Source organism: Phasianus colchicus, chromosome 5 (genome assembly GCF_987193195.1).
Source record: "Phasianus colchicus chromosome 5, bPhaCol1.hap1.1, whole genome shotgun sequence".
Taxonomy (NCBI): domain Eukaryota; kingdom Metazoa; phylum Chordata; class Aves; order Galliformes; family Phasianidae; genus Phasianus; species Phasianus colchicus.
Genome location: NC_143440.1, coordinates 57,867,007 through 57,894,453, shown reverse-complemented (window position 1 = coordinate 57,894,453; position 27,447 = coordinate 57,867,007). Strand labels below are relative to the sequence as shown.

The window sequence follows — 27,447 nt, the reverse complement described above, 5'->3', positions numbered from 1 at the left end:
CAAACAGGCACTTAACCCTCCTGCTGCAATGGGAGATGGCACAGAGAAGTGATATAGACCCAAGTTCTTTTTTTTCTTGCCACAACATGGTTTGAGAGGCAGTCTCTTTCCACACCAGGAATGACTGAGATCTTTTCATTCTCAAGTGATTCAGTAAAGCATCGATAGTAAAATGTTTCAAAAATCTATTTTGGTAGCCAAACCTGATTGTTTTTTTCAATAGACTTATCAAAGCAGATTCAAGGAATCTGTATTATATCTGGAGTGAAGTGGCAGATACTGTCTCAGAGAAATTCTAACTTGAAAACTAATTAAATAGGCTTAGATAGAAGCTCTTTCATGTGGGCTGGAAATTAATTGAAAGGCAGCATGCAAAAGGTAATGATGAATATTAATGTCTTGAATTGGTGGCCATATCTAGTAGGGTGAGATCTTTATCTATCACAGTGGGCAAGGAAATATTACAGAAAGAAGTTAAAACCCACATGATTTCAATTAAGAAAAAAAAAATCAGGTTAATACACACAAGGCTTGGAAGGCAACATGTTGAACAGAAATGTGAACTTTTTGAGTGAAAAGAGCTATATTTACCATGAGCAGCCAGGACACAGCAGTAGATATTCAGTCAGTATGCCAGTTGCCCCTCGGGGTCTCTCCTTCACATGTGTCGATATGGAGCCCACACAGATGAAGATAGAGCTCCTGAGAAGGACTTGAGCAAGCTCCTGTGCAGCCCATGGGTGCAGTGTTCACCCTGCAACCACACAAATGCCTTCACACAAAAACCTTCAGTCAGCAGGTGGGGATGCAACACATTGTTAGGGATCGAAGATGTCATTGCTTCTCCTCATTTGAATTTACTTTCAGTGTGATGCACCTGGTTTCAAAAGGAAAAAGGTTAATGCACATGCAAATATATGTTCTTTGTGACAGTCAATATATAGCTCAAGGTTTTTTTCTCTGTTATTTAGGTCTTTATTGTCACATACACTATGTAAGTTTCCTTTGAATGAATGACAGGTCATTCGTAAATTATGGTAAGAAGTGAAGATCCATTTTACTGTTCTGCATTAGAAACACACAGGTCAGTGCACACGAGTGCAGAAACATTCATTCCCCTGAGATAACTATGTAAAACAGTTGAAATCAAAGCCTGGAGGATCTGGAGGTTACACACATTTTCAATTTTCTATAAAGTAGACAATGATAAACTTTCATAGCTTTCACTGTAAATGTATTTGGCTTTCTTATGGCTAATCTCAGGTCTGCATTCAGCAGCCCAAAACCTTAGTATCTGTCATGGTATGGACCATACCATGGTGTCCAGGAAGTGCTGACCACAGAAAGGAGAACCCAAGGAGCACAAAATGCAATCCCATTCTTCTCAGATCAGCCAAGGAAGAAGTGCTAGGCTTAGTCATACAGATGAGGTCAGGCAGTTGATGGAAGATTATAATATTCTAGCTCTGCCTGAAAATAGGAAGGCTATTTCTCAGGAAAAAAAAAGGGAAGGGAAGGGAAGGGAAGGGAAGGGAAGGGAAGGGAAGGGAAGGGAAGGGAAGGGAAGGGAAGGGAAGGGAAGGGAAGGGAAGGGAAGGGAAGGGAAGGGAAGGGAAGGGAAGGGAAGGGAAGGGAAGGGAAGGGAAGGGAAGGGAAGGGAAGGGAGAGATTGCCATTTCTCTTTCTCTGAGCTCCAAGAGTACTTAGGTCTTCTGGAACTCCTTATCCAGCATGGACAAGGTCCTCAGCCATGAAGTGGAAACCCAGCTGTACATTCTCTGAATCTGCAGAAAACCAACCCTGAAGGTAGTGAGGGAAGAATGTGAGCCTTTTGCCCAGCTCAATAACTACAGCCCATGCGGCCTTGCTGCTGAGAGTTTTTTGGTGGATTGTGCATTTGAAAACCTGGCATTTTACACAGCTCCATTTGCTAAGTACCCACATAATGGTATTCCAGCCTGCTTTGGCACACCTCTGGCATTTAATGTCTTCAAATATTGACAGATGGATTGTTGTCTCCTGTTACTCAGTGAAGGCTGGGAGCATAATGCTAAGCTGATTAAAAGAAACGGGATCACCAGCCAAATCCATTTCTTCTTCACTTCTTAATGTGGAAGCACCTTCTCATTGCTTAACGGATGTATTTTTGTAAAAGATCTGGCTCCTGAACTAGCAGTACAAACGCTGCCTGGAAAAGGAATATTTCACTCTCCTCATCCTGCTGTGTAAAAAGAGCAGATTTTTGTCTCACCTTCCAAAAGAAAGAGTCGATTTTGTTCTTACATTGGGAAAAAAAAAAAAAAATGAATAATAGACAAACCTGCTGCTTAAAAGCAAAACATTTTAGTGCCTCAGGGTACAAACTTACAGCAAACCATGTTGTCCAAACCAGTCCCTCTGCCCTGGCTGCCTATTGATCTGAACAAACCAAAGGGAAGCATTGGCACAGAGAACCAAAGCAGTTCTTTGAACGTTGCCCAGTTGGGGACAGCAGCCTTGGTGACACTGTGCTTTGCTCACTGGGACAGATCAAGAGCCCAGGAAGACACTTCTTCTGGGTTTTCAGAAACTTTTGTTTTTATGCCTCAAGAAATGCTGGTTGGTGATGGGACTGTGAGCCCAGAAGTGCCATTGAAGTGCCACAGTGAGTAAAACACACTTCTGGCCTCCTGGTGGCTTGGAGTTCCACCATGGTGGCCCTACAGTTCCCTCATGGTAGCCTACAGCTCCTCACAGGGAGCAGAGAAGCTCTGTGACAGCAACAGGGCCTGAGGGAACACATGGAGCTGTGTCAGGGGAGGGGTGAGGACAAGGCTGTGCCCCAGAAGGCAGTGGGCACAGCACAGCTCCCAGGGCAGTGGGCACAGCGCCGAGTGCTGGAGCTCAGGGAGCGCTGGGCACAGCTCTGACAGTGGGTTTGGCTGGTGCTGTGTGGGGCCAGGGGTTGGACTCGACAATCCTTGTGAGTCCCTTCCAACTTGGGATATTCCCCGATTCCATTTTCAATGCAAATGCATCGTAAACTAGAACTTTACACCTGTCGATCCCTTGCTTATTGGGCCCATTATTAGGAACTGAGGTTGGCAAGTGCTGGTGTCCAACCTCACCTTAACCCTGCAAGCGGCTGCAGACCAATGAACACAACCTTCACATGGGCACAGACATCAGAACGTCCCTAACTGCTCACAAAGTCATTCAGCTGCTAATTGACCTAATAAAAATTATCAAATTGACATTTCCACTTTTTTTTTTTTAAACTGGAAGCTTTACAGAGTGCAGGTAAATGAAGACAGAAAACAAGTCAAGGGAAACCAAAATTAACATCCGTCTTCTAAGAAGATACTGGCATGAATATGTATGATACATTACATGTTTGACTGATGAATGACCCGTAACTCATCAGAAGTAACAGCTCACACTGAGTAATGGAGGTTCCTCTTTCAAGATGAAGCATTAGTCACTTAAATGCCTCCCACATCGCACTGAAAAAAAATAAAATGCTGTGATTACTGACTTAGCTACCGTTTTCTTTATTAGAATTTATAAAAAATAATTCCCAATTTAAATATAGTGTCCTGTAAGTTAAAATAAATACTACAAAGCCAATTTCCTTGCATCTTTGGCTTTGCTGACATCACTCTGTCAACATTTGGCAGTTATCTGTCCAAAGGGTCTCATTCTCCATTGACAAGGACATAGATCAAAACAAAGAAAGTTCCCAGGTGTGGGGAGAGCTGAACAATGGGACTTAGCCAATGGAACTCAAGTGCCCTCACCCTGAGTTTCTGTGACACTGCTACAACCTACCTAAAGCTCCAAGTGATACAGCTTTTTTGGAGCATCCAGATGGTGTGGATGCTCATGGACACGAAGATGAACGAAGAATGGAAATTCATGCTCTTCATTAAGTCAAATCCACGTTTGTTTTTTCAGATCAAGAAGTACGTAGGAATTTTGTCCACACAAAAACTTAAGGAAATGTGCCGCGTTTTTGGTGTTTGCTCTGGAAAGTGATGATTCTATTCCATACAGTATTCCTAAACAATTCGAGCTTTGGCAGTTTGTCTTCAAATCTTTCTCTTTGCCCATTAACTTTAAACAAAGAAATCTATGTCATCGTGTCCATCTACCATCCACCATTACCAATGGTCAGAGGAGGTTTCACACTGCTCGTGGGCTGTCAGAGCAGATGGAAAACAGGCAGGGACGTCTCCTGCCTTCGCCACGCTCGGTGCTTCTGGGATCCCAGCTGGAGAACTGTGGATTTAGGGATGATTTTATGGATATAGCAGCTGGCAGTGCCAGCGCATAGAGTGGGATGGGAAGAAAGGAAGGCTTGGAGCAGGAAGATTTGGAGCCATCTGAGCTACCCTGGACATATGCCAGCTCCAGGGTCTCCTCCACATGCAGACACAACACAGAGGCAGAGCTGTAATGATTTTACACCCAGCCTTCTCATATACTCCCAAATCCTTCCCCTCTGAACCATTGGGCTAAAAGATAAAAAAGGCACTGTGTCGCAGCTACCACGTGTTAAGTAAAATTGACTTTGTAGGGGTAATTTTGCTAGGGAATTCACCAAAAATTGAGGAAAATGTCATTTGAGTGCAGCTAGTCTACTCAGGTTTGCAAAGCAGCACTGGAAAACCAAGCGCATAATGGTTTATGCTGCATTGTACTGCATTTGCTATTTGATGGTCTGGTAACACTTTAATAGTCTTGAATGAGCATTTAATTTAGATTTAATAGGGCAGCTTCTCTGTTGTAATTAAATATCAATTGATTGTTAAAAGAGCACTTACCAGATTTAATATATAAGAGATAAACCTGGTTTGCTGTATAATTAACTCAGAACACAAAAATAAAAGTGCAATTAAATTTCTAGAACACAGAACTTGTAAAAAAAGTTTAGCAAGCTGGTGGACATGAGAGGAATTAAACAAAACTGATGTTAAATATTACGTTTAATAAGGATACTAAGATCTATTAATTACCATGGTTAACTATTGATGGTTTTGACCTTTGATGTAGAGATTCCTTTGAGATGGAAATTGAACAATGAAAGTGACTGTTCCCACTAGGCATGCATGGTACCAAGAGACAATTTTCTTCAAACAGGTATAGAAAAAATGTCATGCATCTGATGTAATTTTAATGGGCTTTGCAGCATAGTTAGTGTTTATCTTATCTTTAAAAATTCAACCTTTTAAATATTCAGCTTCACCATAATTTACAAATAGGTACTTAATTGCTGCTCCATACCCCACATCTATGCTTTAGCTATTACTCCTGGAGATTTATTTGATGGGGTTATTCTCTTAGAAATGGAACAACGGGAAGAGTCAGGCAGAGTGATGTTACTATTAGCCACAAAGAGCTGTCCATGTGCAGAGCATTAACCCTACATCAGAACCTGTCCCATCCAGCCTGCTACAAGAAAACATAAACATAAATGATGCAAGCATCGTAGGAGTAATCTCAAAGCATGCTTCTGTGGCTGGCTGTGCTCTGAAATGCCATTCCATTCATGAAGCCCCTTGCTATTAAATTGTTTTCTCCCTACCAGACATCACTGAGGCTCTCTTCACAACCCTGCTGCCACACATCCTGCAGTGTCTCTGTGCTGCAGCGTGCCTTCCTGCACCATGCAGCAGACCACAACAAACAACAGAAAAACACAAACAACTTTTGTTCCATCCAGCCTGCTGCCTTCTGAGTGCCCTCAAACATTTTGCTTCCACTTCAGCTCATAAAGTTTATTTCAACAAATGCCATTTCAAATAATGCAGTTGTGATTCCATTTTCAGATGCCAGACCTTGTTGGTGTGCATCACAGCACCTGGTTGCTCACCACATGGCTGCAGAGGAACAGGGACAACGGGTACCTGGAACCTCCACCAGCCTCTCCATTCAGTGCAGTTTGGCTGCATTGAAAACCATCCCTTCCCTTCCCTTCCCTTCCCTTCCCTTCCCTTCCCTTCCCTTCCCTTCCCTTCCCTTCCCTTCCCTTCCCTTCCCTTCCCTTCCCTTCCCTTCCCTTCCCTTCCCTTCCCTTCCCTTCCCTTCCCTTCCCTTCCCTTCCCTTCCCTTCCCTTCCCTTCCCTTCCCTTCCCTTCCCTTCCCTTCCCTTCCCTTCCCTCCTTCCTTCCTTCCTTCCTTCCTTCCTTCCTTCCTTCCTTCCTTCCTTCCTTCCTTCCTTCCTTCCTTCCTTCCCTTCTTTCTTTTTTCCCATTCTTCCTTCCCTTCTTTCTTTTTTCCCATTCTTCCTTCCCTTCTTCCTTCCTTCCTTCTCTTCTTTCTTCCTTTCTTCCGTCTTTCTTTTTTCTTTTTCTTCCTCCCTTCCTTCCTCCCTTCCTTCCTTCCTTCCTCCCTTCCTTCCTTCCTTTCTCCCTCCCTCCCTCCCTCCCTCCTTCCCTTCCTCCCTTCCTTTTTTCTCTATCTCCCTCCCTCCCTCCCTCCCTTCCAGGTATTCAACAAAAAAGTGTAACTAAGATTGATTGTTTAGTCAACTCTTTCCTAAAAATGCCCAGGAAAGATGTGCTTTGTAGAATTATAGTATCATAGAACCACAGAATGGCTTGGATTGGAAGGGACCTCAAGGATCATGAAGCTCCAACCCCCACCACAGGCAGGGCCACCAACCTCCACATTTCATAGCAGCCCAGGCTGCCCAGGGCCCCATCCAACCTGGCCTTGAACACCTCCAGGGATGGACCACAGCCTTTCTGGGCAGCTGTTCCAGCATGGAGGGGAGCAGACTCACCTGCAGGCTGGCAGCCTGCTTGAAAAGGCAGCAAGCAGGGAGCTGGGAAGCAAATATTACTGCGTAAAAGATGATGGCACATTTCAGAGCATGGTGAAAATAATGGATCAGATTCACTGCTGGCATCAGAAGCTCTTGGTCTTCCACGCCCTTGCTTTTCCAATGCAGGAGGTGATTTTTGGGTGTTCTGAGCTTCCAAAGCCTGAGATGTGTGCTAAAGCATCACAGTATCTGGGCTGTGATTGGAACCTTGCACAGCTCCTGCCACAGGAGCTCTACGCTGAGCCTCTGAGATCTACCCCAATATAAATAGACAGAAAATCTTCATTAAAGGCAAAACCATCCAACAATAGTCTCAAAATAGATGAAAAATGGAGAAAACTCCCTCTCAATAGCTAGTGAGAAAAACCTGACCACTTAGTCCTGAAATTCCACTAACTGATGTGAAGGACAGCTGCTGTCACAGGTGACCTGCTCTGCTCACCTGGACAAGCTTTTTGTCCTCAGCCACTACTGTCTTCAAATGCACAATGCAAAACTGCAATGAAGCAAAGTGCTCCACTGGCATTACTTTTAGCATAACAGCAAGAATCCTGCTTGGGTACTTTATATTTTATTTTAGATCTAATTTCTCCCCAAAATACTGGTAGAAAATGAGTGCCCATCTTCTGTAACTCACAGGGCAAGAAATACAGTTTACCAATATGTAGATGTTACTTTCCCATAGTTCAAAACCAGCAAAGCTTAAAGGCTTTGCAGCTGGGCACCAAGCTGATCCAGCTCCCCAGAGAGTTAATGCAAAATCTCTCCTTGGCTTTTACAGGCATTAGAGCAGACCCCTCCACTGACTTTACAATCTACAAAGGGAAAATAATTGGGATTTCCAGAAAATTGGCTCAGCGTTATTTTAACACTATAAATGTTTCTGCTTGGAAGCCGAACAAATGGCATGTTTTTCTCCCAGTCCAATGATAAAACAATTCCCATCATAAATAAATTGTTAAAATGCTTTTTGGAGAAGGTCCCAAATCTGAAATATGCATTTGCTAGGGATAGCTCTGAAGTGACTTTCTCATTTCAGAACACCTCATTTCCACCCAAGTGGTAATTGCTGATATGGTTACTTTCTAAGAGGCAGTATCTCTCTTTCTTCTTTCTTTCTTCCTGCCAAAAGCAATCCCACTCCTGTCTTTACAGCTATTTTCCCTCAGCACCCCTTTTATTATAGCGAGGAAGTAATTAAACATTTCTAGCATTAGCACAACAGCAAGGATATCGATCAAGAATACAGCATCAAAAACTTCTAAAGCTATGGTTGCTCTTGTGACTTTACTGAGCTCCTTCTCCTCAGCAGCCAGCCGTGGGCAGAGGCAGTGCCACAGCCCTGTGCCCCCAGAGCAGGGCAAGATGCAGCAGCAGCCCCTTCCTCCTGAGAATGGAGCAGCTGGATTGGCCATCTGAATTGGCAGTGATGGAAGACTTATTTCTCAGAACGTATGCAAGTACAGAAGCACTATGCCTTCTAAGTGGAGTGGATGTGTTCTAGTTTCATTTATTTGTTTATTTTTTTTTTTTCATAGAATCCTAGAATGGCCTGTGTTGCAAAGGAGCACAGTGCTCATCCAGTTCCAACCCCCTGCTGTGTGCAGGTCACCAACCAGCAGCCCAGGCTGCCCAGAGCCACATCCAGCCTGGCCTTGAATGCCTGCAGGGATGGGGCATCCACAGCCTCCTTGGGCAACCTGTTCCAGTGCCTCACCACCTCTGGCTGAAAAACTTCCTCCTCATATCCAACCTAAACCTCCCCTGTCTCACTTTAAAACCATTCCCCCTTGTCCTATCACCATCCACCCTCACAAACAGCCGTTCTCCCTCCTGTTTATACTCTCCCTTCAAATAGTGGAAGGCCACAATGAGGGCTCCCTGGAGCCTTCTCTTCTTGAAGCTAAACAAGCCCAGTTCCCTCAACCTTTCCTCATACATACATAACACATCCTTACTGAAGCATTACCTCGAACTTGTGGCATTTTCCCTCCCTAAATGAAGTTCTGAAGCACACACGTACAGCACATCAGTGCCAGGCCAAGCAGCTGGGATGCTCCTGCTGCTGTGCCTTTCCTCCCTCACCTCCACTCCATGCAAGGCCCCAGAAAGCTGTGCAGGTGGGGACCATGCGTGCCCTGCCAGGGGCTCTCCACTAACAAGCGCCTTCATTAGCATTCACTTTTCATCAGCAGAAACCAAGCTCCCTTTATTTCTTTCTCTTGCAGGAAGAACAAACAAAAGCTTTATTATTCTCTGCATTGTCTGCAGAAGTCAGACAACTCTTTGGCTTCGATGAAGATCAAATATTAATGCCGTACTCCAAGTAGGATTTTTGAAGCTATCAGCAGCTCACATTGTTGAAAACAGTGGCAAGAAAAAAGTCTTCTCAGAAGAGTCCTTTCAAGTGTGCGACGCTCGCAGATGAAAAACAGTGGGTTGTTGAATGCAATTTTTGAAGAAATTGAGTGAAGCTCCGGTAGGTCAGGCAGAATTCCATGCCCAATAACAGGCACGGAAGGCAGTGAAGCAGGGATTCATTTTCAGATAGGGAACTTCAGAAATGAGCAGGGAGGGGAGGTGGAAGAGTGCCTGGCCATGGGGCATTGTTGGCTGCAAGGCTCAGCTCACGGCCACAGCATCACAATGAATAAATCAGCCTGGGCTGGAGCAGAGCTGCCTGCTGGGACTGCCCACATTGACTGATCCTGTAGCAATTGCCCCCAGTGGAAGAATATCACTTATTTCAGAGAGCAGGAGGAGGTGGAGATGTCTGTTTACCTGAATTAATAATAATAATAGTAATAATAATAAAAATTCTAGCTGCTTTTTTTTTACTGATGTGAAGATTTGGGCACATCAGGAGCATCCTGGGCAGCCTGGTCTGGTGGTGGGAAACCCTGCACATAGCAGGGGGTTGAAACTAGATGATCATTGTGGTCTTTTACAACCCAGGCCATCCTATGATTCTATGATCTGCAGAGTGGGAGGTGTGACGAACACACGGCCTGCTCAGAAGAGTTTCCCTGCAGAATTGGGAATAATAAAGACTTGATATGAAAACTCTTTGGAAAACAGCGTTAAAAGTTACAAAAATGTATCCTCAAATCTTTCCAGAAGGGACCATAAACAAAATATGCATTCCCTCTGAAAGCTAGACCTCTAGATGTATTCAGTTCCCAAAGAGGACCACTTTCATTAGATTGGCTGCTAATTAAGGATTTTTTTTCACTTTTTGCTGATCTACAAACGGATTTCTTACTCCCACTGCCTTCACTGTACATCACAAAGAAACCAGAATGTATTCTTTCAAAGTCCTTCAGAATCCCGTACAGGTCTGCAACATCCGAGATCACAGAGAAATAAAGCAAGAACGGAGTTAGAGTGAATGTAAACATGAACGAGAGACTGTGCTTCATCTTCCTCCTCAGCGAGGCTTTGGAGAGCAGAGCCATGGACATACTGCTCTCAGTCGTCAGATCCCTGCAACTGCACACACCTGCATGGCAATTACCTGCATGCTGCACTGCATCACCGTACTCACGCTGACGAGGGAGGCGGATTGGACTCATTCTAGTTGTTCTCCTCTTGTCTCCAGTAAGTTGCCATAAAAACATGATGAAATGTATGTTGGTAAGGAGCAGCTTAGGGACATCTGGTGGTATTAACCCTTTATCAGCCACACTCGCACAAAACTCTGCCGTACTTTTATGAACAGGTAATCTGCACTTTATACTCCACTGATTTATTCTGTTCCAGTGATAGTTGGTGCAGTGGAAATACAGCGATGGCAAACTGAGGAGCAAATCAAATGCCTGCTTTTCATTTTAAAGCAACACTGCTGCATTTGGGATGACTCAGATGCTCTTCTTCACCATCAGCTCTCTGTATTTGGGCTTAGCCTTTTCCAGCCCGTGTGGTATTACACAAGCTTTGTAATGCTCAATGTGCTTTTGCAGCATGGGATCTTTCATTGTGCCATGGCTCTTGGCATGGACACTGGAGCATCCAGTCATCTCCAGGCTGATGGAAATGTTAAGGAGAATCAGACTGAACAAGCACGGATTCATGGAATGGCCTGGGTTGCAAAGGAGCACAATGCTCATCCAGTTCCAACCCCCTGCTATGTTCAGGTCGCCAACCAGCAGACCAGGCTGCCCAGAGCCACATCCAGCCTGGCCTTGAATGCCTGCAGGGATGGGACATCCAGGACAGGACAGCCTCTGAGCACTGACAGCACAGGCAGATTCTCAGTAAGGGAAACTTAGAGAAATAGTGAAATTAAGGGTCACGGTCAGAAAAGAATAAGATTTGTGGAGAACATAAGTATTTATGTTTCACAAAGTGATTCTTAAAACCCTGCTTTATCCCAGTGAGATGTCACTAACATGACACAGGCACCAAAAATATTCTGTTCCCTGCACCTGACGTGCTGCCACTGACATCCTTGTTTGGCAGCTGTCCTTCAAAACAACAAACAAGTCTGTTTCCAGATGGACACACACAGTGCACAGCCCTCGTCCCAGCTCAGAGAGCTGACCAGCCACAGCCCTGCCTGCAGCATCTCCAGAATTGCCCATTTCTAAGACATGCCCCATGCTGAGAGCACCTTCCTGGGGGCTCCCCTACACTCACCATGGAAAGACCCCAGGTGACGTATGCCTGTCAAGGCTGTTCCAGAGGATGAGCTCCCAAAGATGAGAAATGCTAATGGCAATCTGGTGCCCTCAGTGAGCTGTGGCACTGAGATGGGAGCTGCAGGAGTTTTGTCTGAGCCTTCCTGTTATGGAAAAACTGGATCTGCACAGCTCTGTATCCAAATGAGCATTCATGCGCAGATAAGCAAAAGGAATGACGACCAACCCATCCTTCCTTCCATTATCCTTGTGCTTTTTAACATCAGCATTCCATTCTTCTGGAACAATCTGAATCCAGAGTCATCCTGAGCACACCAAGCCCCCCAAAATAACTTGTGTTTGATACAGTGATGGAGTGATAAAGGCAAAGCAGGAGCAAGCAGAGAGACACGAGGGGAGCAGCCTCTAGTTGAGGCACATTCCCTCCAGATCTGCAGGCTCTAAAGCAACTCTCCATCCCTCTGCTAGTGCAACAACTCATCCCCTCCCAGAAAAACAGAATCAAATATATTGATATAAAGGGAGAGGGAAGCAGAAGGAACAGGAGAAAGATCAACCACAGATGCAGCCCAACAGCCGTATCAAACACATTCCTGTCTGCCGACTCCTCCATCATCCTGGTGCTACCATTAAGACAAAAATCTGGCCCTTAGCAGCATGGATGAGTGCTCCAATGACCTTTAGATGACATTAATTTGTCGTGGCTTCTTAAAGTAGATTTCAATTATTGCAGATTTTTAATACCATTGGGGAAAACACAAAAGCCTGTCAGCATTGGCTGATCTGAAATGTGATGTAATTATCATCCAGCCTTAGTAAAGGATTTTAAATTAAAGACAACTTGGTCTGTAAATACTTTGTGTCTAGATTATTGTTCTCTTTTTCTAATGGCTTTTGGCACAGGCCTTGTCAGTGGTTTATTGTACAACCCTTTGGCTGTGACAGTGTCTTCTATGAATAAATCATACACTTCACTAAGCACCAGGCAATGGCAAAATGCAACAGCAGATGAAATAAGCAATAAAGAACCATTACAGCTGCCTGTTCTCCTCTACAGGTTTACATCACCATCTGATTTAATTTCCTATTTGTAAAAGCACAGCTCGCTACAATGCCATTATGAAATAAAATCGTAAAATGTTCACACGGGCACAAATGAAAAGTGAGGCACCTGCTCAGTTATGAGGTGTTTACTCCCTCAGCAGTGTTGCTTAGCATCTTATTGGTGTGCTTGGGCCAGAAAGACACTGGAGGATTAAGGAGAATGAAATCCCTTGGGCACATTACTGCTACAACTGCAACACGCCAGACCTGCATGCATCCTGCAGCTAAAATCTTCTACATCCTACAGCTGGCAATGGGAGGGCATGAAGCAGGAGACATTTCCTTTCTGTTCTGGCTGCAAGGTGCCACTGAGTGTCACTAGCTCTGGGGCTGGACACACCATGGTGACTCCATGGCTGCAGAAAGCCCCAGCCAGCTGGAGCTCCATGCTGCTCTCCCAGCTTGGGGCACTGAGGATCACTGAATCATAAAATGGCTTCGGTTGGAAGGGACCTCAAATTTCCAGCCCCACTGCATTGGGTAGCTGCCAACCACTAAATTAAGCACCCAATCAGGCTGCCCAGGGCTCACCCAGCCTGGCCCTGAACACTTCCAGGGATGAGTTGTCCACAACCTCTCTACTGATGGATGAGAAGAGCAACATCAGGATAATTCATCCCCATTTGTTCATCCACTGCCTCTATCAGCCTTCCAAACTAATCCTTTCCTGACATGTCAGCCCATGCAAGAGGTCTTGCAGGTAACACTGAAGGCAAAGCCCCAAGAGATGTTACTGTGCAGTAGAAAAAAAACCTCTGCCAGCAGTCATAGCTGTTCTGCAGTCATATTGTGGAAACGTGGTGCTTTGCAGAATTGATTTGGCTCTCCAGCCATTTCTCTATTTCTCTTCTTAACCATCCTTTATCAACACGAGTGGCCATAACTGTCTGGGCATTTTTGCTGACTGCATTTGTTTCAGAATGGCTCTGAGCAGATGTGTGCTTATGGTGTGCCTCAGCCTGACACCACCCTTAAGTGCATGATATTTTACCAAGCAAAGATACAACTGAAAACTTCATCTATTTACTGAGATTGAACTCTACATGCCTTTCCAGTGTGAAAATACCAGCCATGATGTTTAGTTGTGTTTTTAAGGGAAAACACTGGGGACTGCTATGAGAAAATGGCTCCCAAACCCAAGCTGGGATCACTGCTCCCAGGCTTCTTTTCCTCCCCGCAATGAAGAAGAGCATCCCAAGGGAGCTGTGGATGCTGGCTTTGTTAAGAAGATTGTGGATCTCATCAGGTTACTCAATGAAAACAAGCCTCAGCTCCGTGTGTCAGCCTCGTGCAGCCCACTGCACTCCTGGGTGGCATTTCTATGCCCATGCTGTCAGCTGGAACAGCTGGGGACAGCTGCCAGGAGTGCCTTCCAGCAAAGCTCTGGGATGGTATTTTTTCTCCACACACACAAAAACATCATGGCCTGGACAGGAGATGTGTGTTTCTGCTGCCACTTAGTGCTAGGCACTAAGGGAATGGCTGGTTGGTTGCTAACACCACTCCCTTGCCTTCACTGGAACCCTCCTGGTACAATTTCCAAAGAGATTCTGGACATAATTTCCATGGAAACTCTACGTAATGGTAAACTACATCTCTAACATTTGTCCAGGTGGGTATTTTCAGTTTACAGTTAACACACAAGCACTGACCTTTCGAAATGATTTTTATCTAGCAAAGATGAGACAGGGATGAGCAAATGGAAACCTTGTATCTACGTATTGATTCACACTTACCACCAGCTTCTGTTAAGCTCCTGGAAATCCCAAGACCTTCAGCTGCTGTAAATGGGGCATTTGCACCAATGTCCCCTTCGGTGCAGCCCTGCCAGCCCTGCTCTGTGCTCATTGAGACATTTACCTTATGCAAATACATTATAAAAAGTCCTTTGCCTCTTTCATACTGAACACTTAGGTCACAGAATCACAGAATCATAGGATCACAAGGTTGAAAAAGATGCATTGGATCACCTCATCCAACCCCAACCCATCACTAACATCCAATCTGAACCTCCTCTGACTTAAGACAAGCAGCATCCACACAACAAAAGTGTCCTGGCCCCTCCTGCAGCTAATGCAGCTGTACCCAAGTGCCCTTTCACTTGACCCACGCTTTGTGCTTTTGTCCATCTGCTTTTTCCTCTATGTCTGTAGTGCTCTCCTATGCCCTTTTCTTCAGAGCTCTAATTTACTTTTTGCTTTCTGCACCATTCCTTTTTGCTCAGAGTCAATAAAAGAGCTCTTGGTTTAGCTACTCTGGGATCTCACTGTCCTCCTTATTGCTCCTCTGCATTGGGATGGATTGCACAAGTGCCCTTAATAGCATTTCTTAAACAACTGCCAACTTTTGTGAACTCTTTCTTCATTTGGTCTTGTTCCCCAAAGGATCTTACCAGCCAGTTCATTTGATTGGACTTTGTCCTATTGAAAGTCATTGCTTTTGTTGTTGGTTTTAAAAGGTTTTAGGGGGATTTTTTTATTTTTTTTTTTCCATTTTCTGCACTTTTTCTTCATCCATGGCCTTCCAAAGGATCATGACCTCCATATTTCCTGGCCATGCTCACAAGTTACTTTTCAATGTCATGCCCTCAGTCAGCTCGTCCTGCTGCTCAGCATCAGAAATGGAAGCTCCCATTTCCTTATCCATCTCAGGTAACTGAACATCAGCTCTAACACCTATCCCACATGGCTCACAGCCAGTTCACTAACAGCCAGGGCAAAATGGATAGCACAGGAGCATCGACCCATGGCCAGCCTGCTGGGTGCTTGGAACCACAGCATCTTTCAGAATCGTTCAGCACCTCTTTTTCCATGGCCACTTTCGGAAAGTTGAGAAGTGTTTTAAAGTTTAATTTCTTTCCAGAGCTACAAACAAAACTCCATTCTCCAAAAAGCATTCTCCAACTGCTATAGCTCAGATCACGCTGCAAACAGGCAGCTGTAACTGGGCTAATTGCTCACCTCTTGGAAACAGCCTTTAAATTATTTCAAACTTAGGACAAAATGCAATGGCTCTCATCTGTTGTAAAACAACCACAAATGAAAGAATAAAAACTTACAACAAACCTCAGTGCATTTTCTACTCCTGGCGCTAGAAGACAAAAGCAAGTTAGTGGCTCTCTGTTTGTAGAAGATTGTGTCTTTTGTAGCATGCTAATAAATTTTTAAGAGCATCTCATGTAACTACGAAACACCAAACATGGAAAGTGCATTTGGCAGAAGCCTACGAATGTCAGCAAGATGCTAAGGATGATAAAACCAGGCACCTTTTTAGTGCCTGCCGTTAACTTCAAGAGCTTTATGTGCCATAAGAGGTCAGGTATATTGGAAGAAATGTTTGGTTTCCATCTCAGTAACAATTATAACATTAAATCCCCCTTTAGATGCTGGAATCTAAGGAGAGAAGGGAGTCTTTACTTGCATAACATCATCTCTTGCTTTAAGTGGCAAAAAACAGAAAGCCATGTCTGCTTTAAAGAATAGAATTTATTGTTCCATCAAATTTATTGTCCCATAATTACTGATAAAGAAACACTTGTATGGGAAGTCCTCAGAGCCACAGCTTTACAGCTCTATAATGAGCAAATACAGGGATCTCAGCCAGGATGAGAACTTTCTTCCTTCATTTTTATGTGCAGTTTTAATTTGAAGCTTCAGCTGTATCTGTAGACTCCTCTTTGCTTCGTGCTGCTTCCAAATCTGCCTTTCTCCTGCCTTCCTCTCCATTCATGCTCCATTCCCTCCCCAAGCCCAGCTCTGTCCCCATCCCTCTCCACAATGGGGTGGTTGCCTCTAGGACACAGAGCCACACTCCCATTCAGCAGCCATCCTGACTCTCAGCATATGCTTACACGCTGGTCCTGCCCCTATAAATGGGGACCTTCACTTCACAGCTGCCTCCCATCTCCTTAACCCCGCTACCTCCCAGCCCTCATTCATATTCCAAACACATTCTTACTTCTCTGCTCCCCTTTCCACCAACACACTGAGCTGTGCCAGCTGCAGTGCTTCCCAGAAGTCAGTGGGAGCAGACTAGCTGCATCCTTAGGGCACCTAACAACCTGCAAAATCTGGCCCACAGTTACTTTATGCTTGTATTTCCCAGGGGAAGCCCTTCCTATTGTGTTTTTTCACTTTTGAGGCTTTTAACCAACTGAAGGCTCTACGACATCCAACATCCATAGGAGCCCAGGCTGCATAACGCACCCAGGCACTCACCATGCATCTCTGCACCTCGTGCATCTCCTGCCTCCCTGTCACCCAACAGCTCCAACCTGCTCCCACCAAAGCCAAATGTTTCCCAGGGAGTTTAAGAAGCCAATAAGCTAGCTTTATCACCACCATTTAGTGGCTATGTGCTCCCTCTCTGGCCACGTTTCTTGCTATCAATAAGATGGAAGTGACCAGCTTGGAAGCACACACTGATTCATAAATCTTGCTCAGCAGTGCTGGAGCCACTGAATGCACAAAGTCTGATGTGGGAACTGCTTTTCTTATCATGGGGAGAAAAGAGCACTGGTTTAAGGTCTGCAAAATTTCTTGGGCTTCACCCATTCTGTCTGAGACGGCAGAGGCAATACAGAGCCATCACTTTCTGTCTGTATTATCCAGCAACCTCTGCAGTTACAACTGTCCCAAAGCTGCACAAAGGGATGAACTTCACCTACAGTATTTGTCAGCTCTTTGTCACTCTGCCTGAATACACCTCTGCTGCAGGAAGCCTTCCCTGTAATCCAGACCAATAGTCCAAAACCATTTTCTGAAATGGGTTCTGTATCATTTGGTCGTGCACTTTACTCTGGATTTTCACAAATTCCCATTAGCAAACACTCAAGACATTAAGTTTGCTTGACTAAATAGATGCTTGGCTCTGCAAACCCACTGGTGCACGTTGCACAGCTGTTTTACCTCCCCCCACATCCTGTCGGTTAAATGCACTGGACCACGATGTTCCCAGGAAACGTCTGCTAGCTCTGAACTCACAGAAAGCACAGAGGTTGGAAAAGCTGTTCTCATCTCCCATTCAAGAAATAGCTGCAAGGTTGGTTATTCAAAACTCCCCAAGCACAGTGCATAAGGTATGTGCAAAATTAACAGAAACGTCACGCACTTCAATTAATTCAAACTTACATGAGCAATAAATGCATCATTTGCATTATTACTAACATACAATTTAAGAGGCATGTTTGGATATGAATCTAACATGATAGCTTTAGTACATTAATTAGATAATTGCTAAACATACTAATTGATTTTTAATTAGAGAGAGCGAAGCTTGCAGCGAAGCCAAGACTGGCAGACTTCTCTGTCATTAGAGAACAAAAGGAACTTCATCAGCGCTTCTGCATCCCCAGACTCAGACGTGCTCTGTTTTCTGTACCTTCTTCTCCAATCTCTTACAAACACACCACCATTTCCCCATCCAAAGATCCTCAGTTAAAAGAGAAGAAGTTTCAAAAGCCATCCCAGGAGAAAGATGCTTCAGCAGTTTAAGTCTTCTGTCTGTAAACATGAAGTTCGGGACCTAAAAGAGCCACCTCAGGGATGTGCAGCCAGGAAATAAGATTTCAGTTTCCTTTTTGACTTAGGCTTAGGCAGCATAACAGGTCCTGTGCATGAGCACAGCAGCTGGCCACCAAAGAGCCCAAGGTGCCACTCGTCAGAGGAGCTCACAGCAAATCCCTGTCGTTTGGGCAGTAGCAATAAATACACTGCTATGCAGCCAAATGCGGGCTGAAGAACCTTCTGCCCATCTTGCAGAACAGTTTTCAGGAGGGAGAGCTTTATAGGACTGAGAGTGCACAAGACCAAGGCCCTGGTGCATGAAGTTCTCTCCTGGCTGTGCTGACATCTACACAAGAAACATGCTGATTTAAAAGCACTTTGAGGCTCTGCCTTTTGCGTTGCTCTGTGTGCATCCTACCATCAGATGTCACATTATTTCCACCTGCACTTGCTCTGCAGATCCCTGAAATCAGGGCACGAGGACAGTTTTAGAAACAAACGCAGCTTTTGACCTGCCAGTTTTTAGCAAGGATGGTGAACCAGAAGGAGATGAAGTACATCTGTTCCACCCCCTTCCTCTGTAACCCATGCCTGTCCAAAGCTGTGCTATACTATAGCAAGTGGAAAATTGCTCTCATTTCTTTCTTATAAACAAGCCTGCCCAGAGGGTACCACATCTTCAATGCAAAGTCCCTGGGACTGGCCAGCAGGCCACACAGCACTGTTGGGATCATGGCTTAAGTGCCCTTGAGCTCAGCTCCATCCCTGGTGAGATGAGTCTGGCTCTGCTTCACCCACGAGAGCTATCAGAGAAAAGAGCTGGTTGCATCTTCCACTGTTTCTGGCTAACAAAAGCCACCTGCTGTCAGTCCCCATCTGCACTGGATGTCCTGGCTGCTCTGCTTGCCTGGCTGAGGGTCATCTCCATGATGTTTGTGACAATGTCAGGAGACATGTGCACAGGGATGCATAAGGAATATAGGAAGAGAGAGCGTGGACAGAGGAAAAGGGAGAGAATTTGTTTTGGCTTGTGGAAATTCAGGGAAAAAACGAAATAAGGAATCTCATACTAAATACTGAGACAGCTGCAAAGTTCTCCAACATGTCCATGTCCACACAAATGAACAGCATCTCCAGACTAAAATGTTCTCTTCAAGATAAATCTGCAGCAGGAGCATCATTGGACCAGGAGAGTGTTCCCCACAGAGGGTAGAAGCCACCAGACCAGCACCCACCACCCCAAATGGAGCCTTGTTCAGTTTCCTTACAACTCCAGGCTGGACCCTGCCTCCCCCCTGCCTAGCCTGTGGATGAGATCTGGGATCTGCCCTTGGTTAGGGGGTTGACTGCCGCATGCTCTGGAGACCTGAAATGCATTTTAATGAAACTCTCACATTCAAGAATCCAGTACTGAGGTGTATTTTTTCTTGTTCTTTCATAAAATAACTTATTTCCAACAAAATGACTCTCACAAAGCCTTGGAGAGGCATCCAGGGGAAATGCCAGGGATCAGTTCACATTATCCCGAGCCCTCACTTTGGCTCCCAGACCCCTCCAAACCCCTCCATAGGCCAGTCAGCTCCTTTCAGCCACATGGATGAGCTGATGCCCACATTCACCATCATGTGCTTCCAGTCAGCCACCAAAATGAACCTCAGACAAAGTGATTCACCCAACACAGCCTCAAAAAGGAAGAGAAGGTGGGTCCATCTTGGGCTCCATTCTGCCCAAGTGGATGGTTGGACTGGATGATATTGAAGGTCTTTTCCAACCTTGTGATTCTGTGATTCTGCCCACGTTTTGCCACAGGGGCTGCAGGCTCCCTCCCCTTGGAAAGACAGCATTTGTCATGGCCTGCAATAATGTCTAACATCCCAGACATCAACGGCCAGGAAAGTAACACAGTTCCAATGTTCCTCTGCAGGTGAAACAGTGACTGAACACCTAACCCCCAAATTTCTGGCTGACCTCCCAGGTCCTGCTGAGATTCCTGTTATTCCTTGCTGCATTCTCACTCCAACACCTATCTATACTTGTATTTTTTTGGCTATCAATGCTCCATCATGCCACTGTCCAGTCACTTGTCTCACCCTCCTGGGTCACAACTGAGCATTTGTATTTATGAAACTACAAAGCTCTTATGAAAACAAACCCTTAACAGTGAATGAAGCTAACTAAATCCCAGAGACTGAAACACTGCACTTCGTATCAAGCTATGGGATGGAGCAACAGAGAGCAGGACAGAAAATGATGCTCCAGCCTGCTCCTCAGAGCAGCTTGTACCCTGGAGACTCATTACACAGCTGTTCAGCAAAAAACACCCCATATTTCAGCATCACCTCTCCACCTCCCTTGTAAGCATCATTTACTAAAAGCTTGTGCTTTGCTCCATTCCTCCAAACGCTCCATGTGTCATAACTCAGCCTCTTCCTCATCTTTCTGGCTATACATCCATCCCAAGCCTCTCCATTCACCACAGTACAGCTCAGCACCTTGAGACCCAGTCAGAGAATCACAGAATCGCCAAGGTTGAAAAAGACCTCTAAGCTATCCAGTCCAACCACCCACCTACCACCAGTACTTCCCACTAACCCATATCCCTCAGTGCCACATCTAAACGGTGCTGGAACACCTCCAGGGATAATCCCAGGTGTTGGCAGTGCTTCCCATTGTAGATGCAAACATGGCATTGCCCAGGCCTCGTTACAAGGGGAGCGAGATGCTTCAGAGGGCCTTGTTATTTCCAACTGGAGGGAAATCCTTTTCCCTTCTCTTATGGCAAACACCCACCTCCCAGCTTTGTAGATAGAAATGGTGTCTTAACACAGTGTTTGAGTTTCTGTTTGTCTTTAAGACTGTTATACTGATTTTTGGAGCTTTTGTGGTGACAAGACCTGACAGAGTGAGGGCCAGCACACACCTCTGAGGGGAGCAGCACCCCCAGAGAATTGCTAGAACAGCCACCAAAAAAAAAAAAAAATGGAGAAAAGCACTTTCAAGTATTTTATGTGAAATTCTGTCCCAGTAAATCCAATGGGAGCTTTGTACGCTGGCTTCAAGCACAGGATTTTGCTTTCAGGCTTCAGAAGGCAACACGTGGATGACTAACCCCTGTGCACCACACACGAGGTTTTATAAATGCAGCAACACTGCCTAACTGATGAATGAACTGCAGATGAATTTACCACGACAAGGTCTGGAGCTGCTGCTGCTCAGAAGTGCCACCACTCGTCACACTGCTGCCAGTGCCAAGAGGGTGAATTGGGCTGTGAATCTGCACTGACAGCACTGTTTGGAAATGAGACAGTTCAGCACCCTGAGACACACTGAGGGGAGAACTGCAAAAGTACATTTATGTATTCCCAGCAACTCGAAGGAAACCATTCATATCTATCACAATGACTGATCATAGCAGCATAGAGGCACCCCTGTCCCTGGAGGTGTTCAAGGCCAGGTTGGATGTAGCCCTGGGCAGCCTGGGCTGCTCTGAAATGTGGAGGTGGTGGCCCTGCCTGTGGTGGGGGTTGGAGCTTTGTGATCCTTGAGGTCCCTTCCAACCCAAACCATTCTGTGACTCTGAGATTCTATGATACAGGATGCAGCACAGAGTGGCAAGGAATGGAGCAGCTCATGACAGATTCATCTCCACCTTAGTTTGCTAATTTAAAAGAGGCTGGAACCTGAGCCTACCTCAGCTTGCTTGCATCCCCTTTTACAGCTGCTGGTACCCTGGGAGTTCAGTGCATTGCTCCCACAGCAGGGCTGGGGTCCTGCAGCAAGTCTGTAAGGGACAGGTGCTGGGACAGGCACTGCCTGGGTCTGGGCACAGCAGCTTCTGCCTCTGCTCCAGCTCTCTGCAGGCAGGCTGTCTGTAAATCCATACCTGCATCTTAAAAACATGCAAGGTGATAACAGCTCACAGTCTGTGACAGACCGCTGTTGACAGCTCAGGAGGACACTCAAAGAAATAAGTAAGGCTACTGTAAATTCAGCAAACTGCAGTTCTGCAGTCTTTCTAGTGGCTTTGCCAACTGCTTTTTTTTTTTTTTTTTTTTTTAATCCAACAACCTTACACTTTTTGTGCTAAGTTAGAGTGTTTTCATTAGCAAGGAAAAATGTGATGTCAGACGGAATCCTAGAATGGCCTGGGTTGCAAAGGAGCACAGTGCTCATCCAGTTCCAACCCCCTGCTGTGTGCAGGTCGCCAACCAGCAGCCCAGGCTGCCCAGAGCCACATCCAGCCTGGCCTTGAATGCCTGCAGGGATGGGGCATCCACAGCCTCCTTGGGCAACCTGTTCCAGTGCCTCACCACCCTCTGGCTGAAAAGCAAATCAAAATGCTTCAGAGGAGATCCACCAGCTGCTTGCTCTCAGCACACACCAGGCACCAGCAGTGCTGTGCACCTCCTCACAGCTCCAGGGCACACCACTCGTGTCTCCACCTGCACTCCTCAATTAATTGGCTGCTTGGCCAGTGCCACTTCACTAACCCTGGGCTGCCAAGATCCTGCAGAAATCAGTATGCAACAGCAGAGCCCAGCTTCAGCTGGGCATGTGGGGCATCTGCATGCAGGGCGCTTTGTCTCGAGGAGACCACGTGCTGAGGATCTCTGAGGAGTCACAGACACAGATATGCCAAGCAGCAGAGCCTCAGCAGGTGTGACAACATGTGGTGGGGTCGGATGGCACTCCATGTCAGATGGCACACCATGGCAGATGTCACACCGTGGCAGATGTCACACCATGGCAGAATGTCACACTACGGCTGCCTCTGGGCTCTCAGCACAGGAGAAACTGCAGAAATAAGCAATCTGAAGCAGAAGCTGCACCTTTACAGCCACAGGTCTGAGCTGTGTGTGACAACAGAGCGCTGGTGTGTGGATGTAATGGCACACTGCCACGCAGCCTGGCTCTGACACAAGCCTGCAGCGCCTGCAAAGAACGGATGCAGGATGTCTCAAACTGTCTCCTGAGGGAGAGGGATTTCCATCTGCTTTTTAGAAAACAGAACCAGAAGAAACTTCAGAATTGTAATTTTCTTTCAGCGACAGCATGTGGATTCCATTATGCAGCTTCTAGAGGGACTGCTGACAGTTCTGGGCGGATGCTGGCAGATGGATGTATTGTTTTTTCACTGTTTTCCAAGCAGACAACTTTCAACCACTAGTAGTATTATGGCACGCTAGGTGCAGAGGAGATGGGAAACAAGATTAATGGCACAACACCATGCAAATGGCTTAAGTGGGGCAGCCAGAAGGCCCACCTTGCCCCACATTGCTTCAGGCAGAGAACAGCAGCAGGTGGGCAGCAGGGAAGCGACCATCAGCATGCCCCAAGCCAGAGGCCATGCCTGCATCTTTGCTTTTAATTAACAGCCAATAAAACCTGACAAGTGAGATATGCCACTGACCAGTGGTAGAAGACAGACAAAAGCACATATCATACATAAAACAGTGACCGGAGACAGAGCCCAGCATTCCCGGATGAACTTAAAGAAGTGAGGGAAGAAATCATTTTCTCTCAATATTCCTGGCAGTGGTGAAGCTGAGAATTCAATACTGACTATTGGACTCATCCTCTCATTTCTAAAAGGGAGCTGAAAAATAGGAGCGGAGAAGAACTAAAGAAATTACTCAAGGACTGGGAAAAATGCCATGTGCTGAGAGCTCGATTGGAGAGGAAATGTGATTACACGGGATAAGCACCTCTGTGGGGAGAAAAATGACTGCTACAGCAAGGCTCCCCGCCATCCAGAGGGAGGCAGAACAGGCAAATTAAAATGGGAAACCAGCCTGGACGATTTAGTAGAGCACAATCTTAGCTGGAGCAATGGGCTCATGCTTCCTCGCAGGGCTCTGTGCAGGGCTGGTGCTGCAGGCAGCAGGGCTGTGCAGTGAGAAGGGCTGTGCAGTGAGAGCTGAGCTTTGCCTGCACTGATTTATCCCAGCAAGAAGAAATAGTGCTGCTGGGAGCTGAGCTCAGCCACCTCCACATGGAATTACACCCTGATCTCCATCTCCTGTCCCACGTAGCCCATGATTTCAGAGCTGCAAGAGTTAGATAGGAGGAGACTGACAGTTACAGCATGAAGGTTGTGTCATTTCTTAGACCCTCTCTGCTTACAGCACTGACCCAGCAGCCCACCCATTGAAGGGAAAGTGTCAGTAATTAACACCATGGCCACAGGTGGGGTTAATTAACACCAGCCCAGCAGTGACACGGCTCCCTGCACTTGGAGCTGCTCGGGGGCTGTAAAACACTTACTGATGGTCACACATCATCCATGTCTTTCTTGCTGCAGCATTGACATTAATGCTAAAACCCTATGGAATGTGTTCAGCTCATTTCAGCTGCAGCCCCTGGATTCAGATGGGTGATGTGTCCCACAGTCACAGCAGGCAGGAGAGAGGAGAAGCCCACAATGGGCAGCAGCACCCATCCGACTGCCCACCCAACACTTCTGCCTCTTGTCTGCTTCTATCTTACAAATATGGGTTATGTGTGCAAATGTGTGCCATATATTGTGGAAACAGCAGCATTAACCCTGCGGAGCATCACTGCTGTCCCAGTTAGCAGTCCAAATTGTCTTAAGCAAAGCAAGCTTCTAGGCTATCACAGGTTCATTTTGCACTCACCCATTCATTTCTGACCATTCAGCAATGAATTATTCTGTGCCAATCAATTGCACCTTTCCTACTTATTTTTATTACTTTTTTTCCTCACACACCTGCATTTCTGCTCCTAAAAACCTCAAGGCGAGAACTCAGGATAAGCATCCCTGCCTGAAGCTCACTGGCTCCCTTGGCTCATCCCAGAACAGCTCCTCCTGCCCCCCTGCACCAAACTGCCATCCCCAAGGTGACTCCTGCACTGAACTTTCAGTGGCACTCAGCAGCTGACTCCACGCAGGTGGGAAAAGGCCCTGAACAAATGTGAGCTGACTGCTAATTCTGCACGCACACACCTACACAGCTTTGCACAGACAGTTTTCAGTAGGCAAATAGCTCCGTTAGGCTTTTTTCCCCCTCTTTCCCCCTCTCTTTTTCATTAGGATTTATTTGGCAGTACCCCCCTCAAAATGTACTAAATTATTCATCCATGAGAAAAGACTATGAAATATGAAAATCCAGCTACCAGCACATGATGTAGAAATAGAAGGTGAGGTTACTTGCAGGGGGAATACTGAATTCTTTCTTTGCTGTTTTCAGGAGGCAAAACAGAGCTGAAAGCAGCAGGATGCTGCTGCAGTGGGAACTGGGAATGCTGACAGACCCAAGGAGGCTGTCCTGGTGCACAGTGCTAAATGCACAAACTTAGGTGAAACAGCATTAAGACATTAGTGCTTATAATAAAATAAAAATGACAGCATTACAGCGATATGGAAAGTGCATTACAAAGTATGCTCCCAGGCTCTGCTTGCTGTTTAGCTGTGCTACTGGAACTCCATCGCTGGCTGCAGGAGCAAGGTTGTGGATGCTCCATCCTTGGAGCTGTTCAAGGCCACGTTGGATGGGGTCTGGGCAATCTGATCTAGTAATTGAATTAGCAGCTGGCAGCCCTGCCTGAGGTAGGAGGGCTGGAACTTGGTGATCCACAGGTCCCTTCCAACTCAAGCCATTCTATGATTCTATGATACTGTGATTCTATAAGGGCCACGCTGGCCTGGCAGTGCCACCAATGTCACCTCATGATGTCCATGCTGAGCACCCAGGGAGCCCCACTGCAGGGCACACAGCTGTTCAGTGAGTGATGGGCTGCTGTGAGTGGTACCTTCATACCAGGGATCAACAGTTCTAACGTACACAATTCATCATGGATTTCATTAGCACTATAAAATAAGCCGCATTGTAAATGCTACAGATCTGTGAAGTTTCACACATTCTTCACACTGCGGGGTGAGAACCAGGGACTGAGTGGGGCTGGCAGTGAGAGCTGACCTACCCCAGCACTGCAGGAGCATCACTTCATCCCAAGGTTATGGCCATGGACAGCCATCAGCACTGAGATTCTCCATGCAGATTGCTTTAAGAGCTTACAAAGCACAGACCACTCAAACTCCTAAAATTTCAGACCAAAAGCCCCCAGAACTTGTGTTCTGCTACACAAGTGCAAGGTCCTGATGCCTTTACCTTCTGCCAGAAGAAGCCAGTGCTGAGCAGAAGGCTCACCTTCACCTTCTTCCTTCCCTTTACTCCTGCTCAAATAGTAAATGTTGGGTTGTATTGACCTTGGAAGACTCCCACCCAACTGCCTCTCCAGCCATTTCCCACAGCTACCCTGATGTCACATTATAACTCAGGTGCTTTTCAGCATTCTGGCCCATCTCTTGCTACTGTCTGGAAAATCCTGCTATGGAGATGACTCTTATACTCCTCTTTAGAAAATTGATTCATTAGAAATATTTTTGTGGTTTGACAATGGAGTTCTCGTGTCTCAGCCTTAGGGTTCACTGTTAATTGGTGCAATTTTTCCATCTGCGTGCAGTAGTTCCTTAAATGTTTGTAAAACCTATTAATTTGTCAAGGGAGAAATAATTCTCTCATTTGCCTTTCTCATTTAGTTCCCATCACGAGAGTTGTGGTTCTCTGGAATGTACAAAACTTTTAATAGAGAAATTGCATATCATGATTTCCTGCATCTCCTACTTACCAGAAATATCTAAAGGATTTGAATTCCCACAGTGCAGTTCTGCATAATTTTGTGGTTTCGACGAGAGACCTTTGGATAAAGCTTTCAAACAGAGGATCTTACTGAAAACATGTCTGTGTAAGCAACTTGATAAGGTAAAAATCAGGGCTTCTGAAAACGGATCTCGACCTCAATAAATATCTTACCATTCAGAGGCAGTTGCTTTCTAATCCTGGTATTTAGCAAGTGGTTCAACGATACCAGGGGTTCTTAAGCCTTCAGAAACTGGGTTTAAACATCATCATTTTTTCTTTTAGTCCCGTTAAGTTGCTCACCTCCTGCAGCAGCTACTGCACAATGCTACACACCGCCTTCCCCCTGCTGTGTAACTGGGCACAAAACATTTAACTGCAAGTTTTTGCATATTTCCTACGCTAATCTTCCAAAGTTCTAAGACCATTACCACTAAAACCAGACTCTACTGCCTTATGCAGATGGAGTTCCTTCAGATGGCACCTGGACTAGAGAAAAAAAGCCTGCTGTCTGCTGTCCTGAACCATTTCTGAAGGCAGCAGAGCAGGCACGATGCCAGCACTGAGTTAAATGCTTCATGAAAACCACATCACCACAGCTAGTTCTGTACAACCAGCACTTTCCCATCCCGGGGCCACATCTTTCATCTGGTACCAAATATCCTACAGCCACACACGGGCATGATCTCACTTTCATCTCTCCTTCCACATAACACCAAACTTTGGTCCTGAATTAC

At 45.8% G+C, this 27,447-nt stretch overlaps 1 long non-coding RNA gene across 5 annotated transcripts in view; it reads right to left on the bottom strand.

The window, feature by feature from the left end:
* Positions 1-27,447, bottom strand: part of LOC149917961 (uncharacterized) — a 144,041-nt gene that overhangs the window by 22,923 nt on the left and 93,671 nt on the right. For all 5 annotated transcript variants that reach the window (XR_016467181.1, XR_016467180.1, XR_016467179.1 and 2 more), the window contains 2 exons: positions 3,370-3,482; positions 592-877 (listed from right to left, as the gene is read on the bottom strand). This is a non-coding gene — a long non-coding RNA (uncharacterized LOC149917961). The remainder of the gene's footprint in view (positions 1-591; positions 878-3,369; positions 3,483-27,447) is intronic.